The following is an 8,317-nucleotide window of genomic DNA, read 5'->3' on the forward strand; positions in this document are numbered from 1 at the left end:
TCTTATCTATTGCACTATTGTTGTTAATATAAGACTACTGCTTAAAAGTGTTAAGCCTAGCGGTCATGCTATGTTTTGTTGATGGGACTGAATCCTGCTTTTCAATATTTAACTACCTGTAAATAAATCCTGATGATTACTTTAAATTCTGTTTTGTATGTAATCTTTGTTTTTTTATTATTATTGTGGTTGTGATTACAATGATTATTATTTGTTCAGTATTGAAATTTATTATTATTATTATTGTTATTGTTGTCATTATTGCTATTTTCTGATTATTATTGTGAGTTGTTTATTATTGTCAATTATTATTATCATTATTATTATTATTATTATTTTTTTTTTTTGAGGTTTTTAGGGGCATCGACTACTTTGGTCATTAGCCCCATCCCACTTCAAAAAAAAAGAAAAAAAAAAGGTTCAATGATTCACATTCTTATGAATCAAAAAATGTTCAAAAATTTAGGTTCTTCTGCAACTTCGAATCCAGAATATTACTTCCTAGGCTTTCCTTTCGGCCATCCTTTCTTGCACCGTTTCTCCATTCTTCTGACGGCCTCAACCTCTGATGACAGCGTATCTGAGGCCTCAGACATGGTATCGTCTTCCTCTCTTTCGGATGCAGTGTTCTGCGGCTGATGTCAGTTGAAAGTTTCGTCAGTGCTGTTAGCATCTTTGCTAGGGAATCTAAACTAATAAGCGATGCAGTCTCCGCGGCGGATGAGCTGGACTCTATCTCTACTGCAGTACTGGGTCCAGCTGAAATAGATGTTCTCACCGAAGCTGATCTTTGCGCTTTTGGAGGCTCTATTGGTACAGGTTTTATTTCATTTGCGTCTGGTGCTTTTTCTGTAATAACTTGCCCCTCCATTTCCGCAGATTCAGATTTTCTTGTCACAATTTCTTTAAACTTGTGACTAGACAACGGAGTGATCCGTTTCTCTTTGCTAGATAAGTCAAGATTTTTTATTCTTACTTCAGTTGGTGGCGTAATAATCGCAGGTTTAGCTGGTGATTTAAACTGTGCGGGAGCGTCTCTGATGTCAACGGCGTCAGTCCGGGGATGAGCCTTCTCATCTTTACTTTGTTTTCTCTGATGAGTCGACTCAATCTTTGAATCAATGATTCTTTCAATCATTGTCGCAAGACTTGGAGCCATCATGTTAAGCAACTGCTCCACATTAATTTTAGATGTGGAAGGGGCAGCCGCTGCTTCTGCGTAAGAAGTCGATGGACGTGGTGTAGGCTGATTAACAATTTTCTTCGCTTCGGGATAACTGACCTTCTGAAGCGTTTTAACTTCCTAAACGGCTGTTTCTAATTTATATGTAGGGCAGTTTCTTGAACGACAATTGTGATGCCCTTTACAGTTAACGCAGGTTGGAGGGTCTTTACATGGGTCCCCCTCATGTGTTTTCTCTCCACATATACATATTTCCTGCGCTTCACATCTTGCTGCTGTGTGTCCGAATCGTTGACACTTAAAACATCTCATCGGCTGCGGAATGTAAGCTCGTACATCAAGCCGATGGATGCCAGCTCGTACCTTTTCAGGAAGATTCGGGCTATTAAATGTCAAAACATGCGAGGCCGAAGGAAGAATCTCACCATTTCTTCTCATAGTAAGTCTGCGACATTGAGTCATTCCCTGACTCGGCATTTCTTGTACAATTTTTTCTTCTGTACAATTAAGAAGATCGCGACAAACAACAACTCCTCTGGATAAGTTCAGTGTGCTATGCGGTTGAACAGAAACCGCAAATTCACCGATCTTCTTCAACGCCTGGACTTTCTGGCTTTGCACGTCGTTGATAGTTTCGACGTGCAATCCATTAAAAGTCTTTAGAATTTCTTTAACGGGACCACCAGCACAATTTATAATTTCTCGTGCGATTAAGAATGGACTAACTTTTTGGAAGTTTCCATTCTCCTTTGTAATAATTAAAAATCGTGGCTTAGGTACACTATAGCCAAATAAGCTTTTACGTAAGTCTTTACTGATTCTATCAGCATCTTTCTTGATTTTGTCACACTCTTAGCTCTTTTTCCTCTTCGCTTGTGGCGAATCGGAGGATTCTAAACGAGGGTGTTTACGTGCACCCTCTGCCACGTTTGATTGTTCAATATTCATGAACGGTTGATCCCTTCTGTAGCAAGGCTAGCCGCCGGGGTACACCCCGACTCTAGGGCTACTAACCTTGGAGGTCCGATCCGGTACTCCGGTGGAACTGGCATATGTCCTAGCAGAGAGCGGATGCGCAGTCTCTGCACTGACTCCAGGCTCCTACTCACCGAAGCTTTCAGAGCTCCCATGCACCGACATACATGGACACCATTGCTACATGCTTGCCATCGCAGGGGTCATGTGGACAACGGAAGGGTCTCCGTTACACCTGCAATAACATTGACTCTGGCCGCCACACCGCCAGCTCTAAGAGTGGTATGAGTCCATTTCCAGAATCGTTATAATTCCATTTCCTAGCCGAAAAATCCAGTCCGTTTAGTGACCTGAAGTTGGAAACAGGTCAAACGTAAAAAAGCATAACCGAGGAATTAACTCGGAGCCCCGTTAGCCAGCTATATGTAATGTACGTAAGTACAGCTGTTGCTGCCCTGGACGTGGAACATAGATGTTGTGTTCCGGACGTGGGGATTATCTACTTCAGGGTATTATTATTATTATTATTTTTTTTTATCTGAATTTTTACGGGCATCGACTGCTAAGGTCATTAGCTATCGTCACATTCTTTAAAAGAAAATACTATCACCATCTGGATCGTCATATGTAAGAGTGTAAAGGGCCCTTACATTTTATTTAAAAACACAAAACGACACAAAAACATTAAGACACAAAAGACAAGTACCACACACAACACTTACACGGTGTAAAGGGCCCCGATATTAAAATTTGAGTAAGGTTCTCAAAAGACCATGAAATTAAAAAAATTCAACCTGTCAATACCAGAAACTACCGCTTAGAGATTCTTTTTGTCACAGCTTTAAACTTTCATTTTGTAGACTTTTAAGAAGTCCACTGGCGTGTAAAAATGCAACTAAATTTTCTTCATTTCCATTATCCAGATCAGCACTAATCTCATTTCTAAGACGGAACCTCTTTCAGAGGTCCTCATATATGGTACACTCTTCTATTAGATGCTTGACTGTCAGTGTTTTATTACAAACACCGCACATCGGTCTTTCTTCGCCGGTTAATAAATTTGAATTTGTTAATCGCGTCTGACCGATTCTAAGTCTGGTCACAGCTACTTCTTCACGGCGAGTCAACTTAAAATCGCTTTTCCATTTATATGGAGAAGTTTTCACCGACTTTAATTTGGTATTTAAACTCCTCCAATCAGTACTCCATTTGTTTCTTACTATGTTAGTTAGACGGTTTTTAACGTCTGCCACTCTTACAGGAAATGCATCTAAATTATCGCAGACTGTTGCCTTTTGGCAGCTTCGTCTGCGCTTTCATTACCTGTAATGCCAGCATGCTCTGGAGTCCATACAAATACGCATCGCTATCCTCGTTGATTTAGAACGTATAAAATGGAGAGGATGTTTGCAATTAGGACACCCTTAATGTTCTTGTTCCGAATTGCGACAAACGCACTTAATGAATCGGAACATATTAGCACTCTCTCTTCGCAATAGTGTTCAGTGTAGCGAAGAGCTTGTTGAATTGCAGTAAGTTCTGCCGTGTAGACACTGGCCACATTTAGCAGTTTCCAAAAGTGGGCTTCTCCATTTACATATATGGAGCATCCAACACCATGTTCGGTTTTAGAACCGTCAGTATAAATTCTAATATGTTCTTCGTAACTACTGACGGTTGCCAAAAATTCCTGTTGGATGATCACTGCTGGCTTCTTTTTTATTTCTCCCTGAGAGAGATCCAACCTTGTATTTACCGCTGGCAAAAGCCATGGCGGTATTTCTCTAGTATAAATTGCTAGTGTCTCTGGAATAGCAATTTCGTATTTCCTTTTTAATTCATGGTACCTAATTCCGGCTGGTCTGGAATAGGTAGCACGACGTTCGTATAATGCAGCCATAGGATGTTTGTTGAAAAGTCTGTTAATTATATATTTGCTGCATATCTTAGCAAAAGGATCTCTTTTCTATAATGTAGTGGCAGTATTCCAGCTTCAGACATTAGACTAGTCGCCGGACTTACGTCTAACTTTCTTAAATGTGACTTCCTAGCGGATTAGTATACAATACATCCTTAGTCGAGTTCCGATTGAACCAATGTCTTATACAGTCTCAACAATAACTCTTTATCTTAGCCCCAATTAATATTCGATAAACATTTGATAATGTTTAGGGCTTTTTTGCATCTAACACTCAAGTCCTGTATGTGTAATCCCCATGTAAGGGATTTATCCAATACTAGTCCTAAAAATCTCACATTGTCTTTATATTGTATTGGATCATTACCGATTGTCAACGTAGGACTTTGATGAGGAATTCTCTTCCTGCAGAAGTGTACACAGCACGTTTTTTATGAATCAAATCATCAACATAGACGCTTTTGCTGATTTCTACTGGAATGGCCAATATCAATTTATTAATGGCGATCATAAACAAGGTACCGGTCAACGGCGAACCTTGTGGTATGCCATTTTCTAAGATTTTTATAGATGAATATTCGTTGTTGACACGTACTTGGAAAGTACGGTCATTTATATAGTTGCTCAATAAGATTGGCAGTTTGCCACGAATGCTCCTTTCATGCATCTGGAGCATTATACCATGACGCCAGGTCATATCGAAAGCCTTCTGAAGATCAAAGAAGACTCCGACACAATGTTTCCTTGTAATAAAGCTGTTATATATAACGTTCTCTAAGTTAATCATTTGATCAGTGGTAGAATGGTATTAAGGAGATAGGTCGGTAGCTATTAGGATCTGTTAAATTTTTATTTTTCTTTGGTACTGGAATAACATGAGCTTTTTTCCACTGCTGCGGCTACATTCCATCCCGTCATATTTGATTATACAGTTCTAATAATCTGCGTTTTGCAGTGGTATTCAGCTGCCTGATCATATTATCCTCCTCTATGAATCATGAGACCTTGCCGTTGTGAGGGGGCTTGAGTGCTCAGCGATACAGAGTAGCTGGACCGAAGGTGTAACCATATCGAAGAGGTATCTGTTGAGAGCCAGACTAAGGAATGATTCCTGAAAGAGGGCAGCAGCTCTTTCAGTATTTGTTTGGGGCGTGAGTCACAATGACTTAAACGGCCATATCAACATCACTCAGTCCTCTGAGTACTGCGCAGCTGAAAGCAATGGAAAACTACAGCTGTTTTTTTTTCCAAGAAAATGTGACTCTCTGCATTTTCACATAACAATAATGGAGGCGCCTTCCTTGGTAAAATATTCCGGAGGTAAAATAGTCCCCCGTTCGGATCTCCGGGTGGGGACTACTAAGGAAGGGGTCACCAGAAAAGTAAAAAATAACATTCTACGAGTGAGAGCGTGGAATGTGAAAACTTTAAAAAAGGTTGGTAGGCTGAAAAATCTAAAAAGAGAAATGGATAGGATAAATGTGGATGTAGTAGGAATTAGTGAGGTTCGGTGGGAAGAGGAAGGCGACTTTTGGTCAGGTGATTTAGAGTAATTAACTCAGCGTCAAATTATGGGCAGGCAGGAGTAGGTTTCGTGATGAACAAGAAGATAGGGAGGAGAGTGGAGTATTTCAAGACGCATAGCGATAGAATCATTGTAATAAGGATAAAATCAAAACCTAAACCGACAACGATTGTTAACGTCTATATGCCTACAAGCGCCCATGATGATGATGAGGTAGAATGTGTATACGAAGAGATTGATGAAGCAATTAAACACGTAAAAGGAGATGAAAATTTAATAATAGTTGGAGATTGGAATGCAAGCATTGGAAAAGGCAAGGAAGGAAATATAGTGGGTGAATACGGCCTGGGCAAAAGGAATGAAAGAGGGGACCGACTTATAGAGTTTTGCACGAAGTATAATTTAGTAATTGCCAACACCCAATTTAAAAATCATAATAGAAGAATATACACTTGGAAAAAGCCAAGTGTAGACTGGAATAAAATGTTCAGCATTTTAAAAAAAATAGGGTTCAAATACAGAGATAGAAGAACAATTGCTAACATGTACAGGAACCAAACAGCAACAGTAACAATTGAAGAACATAAGAAAGAAGCCGTAATAAGCAAGGGAGTCCGACAAGGATGTTCCCTATCTCCGTTACTTTTTAATCTTTACATGGAACTAGCAGTTAATGATGTTAAAAAACAATTTAGATTCGGAGTAACAGTACAATGTGAAAAGATAAAGATGCTACGACTTGCTGATGATATAATAATTCTAGCCGAGAGTAAAAAGGATTTAGAAGAAACAATGAACGGCATAGATGAAGTCCTACGCAAGAATTATCGCATGAAAATAAACAAGAACAAAACAAAAGTAATGAAATGTAGTAGAAATAACAAAGATGGACCACTGAATGTGAAAATAGGAGGAGAAAAGATTACGGAGGTAGAAGAATTTTGTTATTTGGGAAGTAGAATTACTAAAGATGGACGAAGCAGGAGCAATATAAAATGCCTAATAGCACAAGCGAAACGAGCCTTCAGTCAGAAATATAATCTGTTAACATCAAAAATTAATTTAAATGTCAGGAAAAAATTTTTGAAAAGATTAGAAGCTTTTGAAATGTGGTGCTATAGGAGAATGTTAAAAATCAGATGGGTGGATAAAGTGACAAATGAAGAGGTATTGCGGCAAGTATCTGAAGAAAGAAGCATTTGGAAAAATATAGTTAAAAGAAGAGACAGAATTAGATTTTTTTTTTTATAGGCCACATACTAAGGCATCCTGGAATAGTCGCTTTAATATTGGAAGTACAGGTAGAAAGGAAAAATTGTGTAGGCAGGCCACTTTTGGAATATGTAAAACAAATTGTTAGGGATGTAGGATGTAGAGGGTATAATGAAATGAAACGACTAGCAGTATATAGGGAATCTTGGAGAGCTGCATCAAACCAGTAAAATGACTGAAGACAAAAAAAAGATCATATTATAATGGATTTCATCCGGACCAGCAGCTGTGTTGCCTGCTTTTTCCAACGCTTTCACGAATTTTTCCATTTTAAATGGTACATTATATGAGTAATTATACTCAGTTCTAAAATTTAATAGACCTTCCAGTTGTTCTTTTTTGGTTCGAAAACCTTCCTCGTAGTTGGCCGTTTTGCTGGCCTTCTCGAAGTGATTGGACAATAGCTCTGCCATTTCGTTTGGAGTGTCCTTAATTCCATTTTCATCTTGAAGGCTAGTTATGGGCGCAAAATTTTTACGCCCACAAATTGCCTTCACGTTCCTCCAAACATCTGATGCATGTGGTTCTGTCGATGAATGACACGTATTGCTGCCAGGATCGTTTCTTCGAGTCAATCATGAGACGTTTTGCATACGCCCTGTATTTTTTAAAGGCAATAAGATTTTGTAGGGTAGAACGTTTCTTGAAGGCGTTATACGCTCTTTTCTTCCTTTTAATAGCTTCACTTATTTCACCGTTCCACCATGGAACGGGTCGTTTCGTAAGTTTCACAGATGTTTTGGGAATGAAACTCGATGCCGACTCAAGTATCGCATTTGTTATAGCGTCTCGATATCGTCCCCGATAACTCCAGTTGTTTCAGGGAGTATCGTTCTAGCTGTGAAGCTCGTCCAATCTGCCTTTTCAAACAACCATCTTTTAGAGATGGGATATATTTATCTTGTAACAATTTGCACCGGGAAATGATCGCTTCCATGCAAATCGTCTAAAACATCGAAGCTGTACCTCGGTGCTATCGATCCGCTTATAAGTCCAAGATCTATGCAAGACGTCGATCCATCTCTGGCATTGAAAAAGGTTCCTGACCCATCGTTTAAAAGCATAAGTTCAGAATTCATCAGGAACCTTTCCAATTCTCTTCCGCGGGGATCTACTCGATCCGATCCCCAAAGAGAATTATGAGTATTAAAATCACCCACCAATAAGACAGGTGGGGGAAGCTCAGATATTAACCGCGCTATGTCATCCTCCTTCCAATCAAAATTCGGTGCATCGCAGGGGGTATGTGGACAACGGAAGGGTCTCCGTTACACATGCAATAACATTGACCCTGGCCGCCACATCGCCAGCTCTAAAAGTGGTATTAGTCCATTTCGAAAATCGTTTATTATTATTCATATCCTGCAGGTAGCCGAAAAATTCAAACCATGTCCAAATCATGGACGTGGAACGTAAATGTTGTGTTCCAGACGTGGGGATTACC

This window comes from Lycorma delicatula, chromosome 1 (genome assembly GCF_047948215.1).
Source record: "Lycorma delicatula isolate Av1 chromosome 1, ASM4794821v1, whole genome shotgun sequence".
Lineage (NCBI taxonomy): Eukaryota > Metazoa > Arthropoda > Insecta > Hemiptera > Fulgoridae > Lycorma > Lycorma delicatula.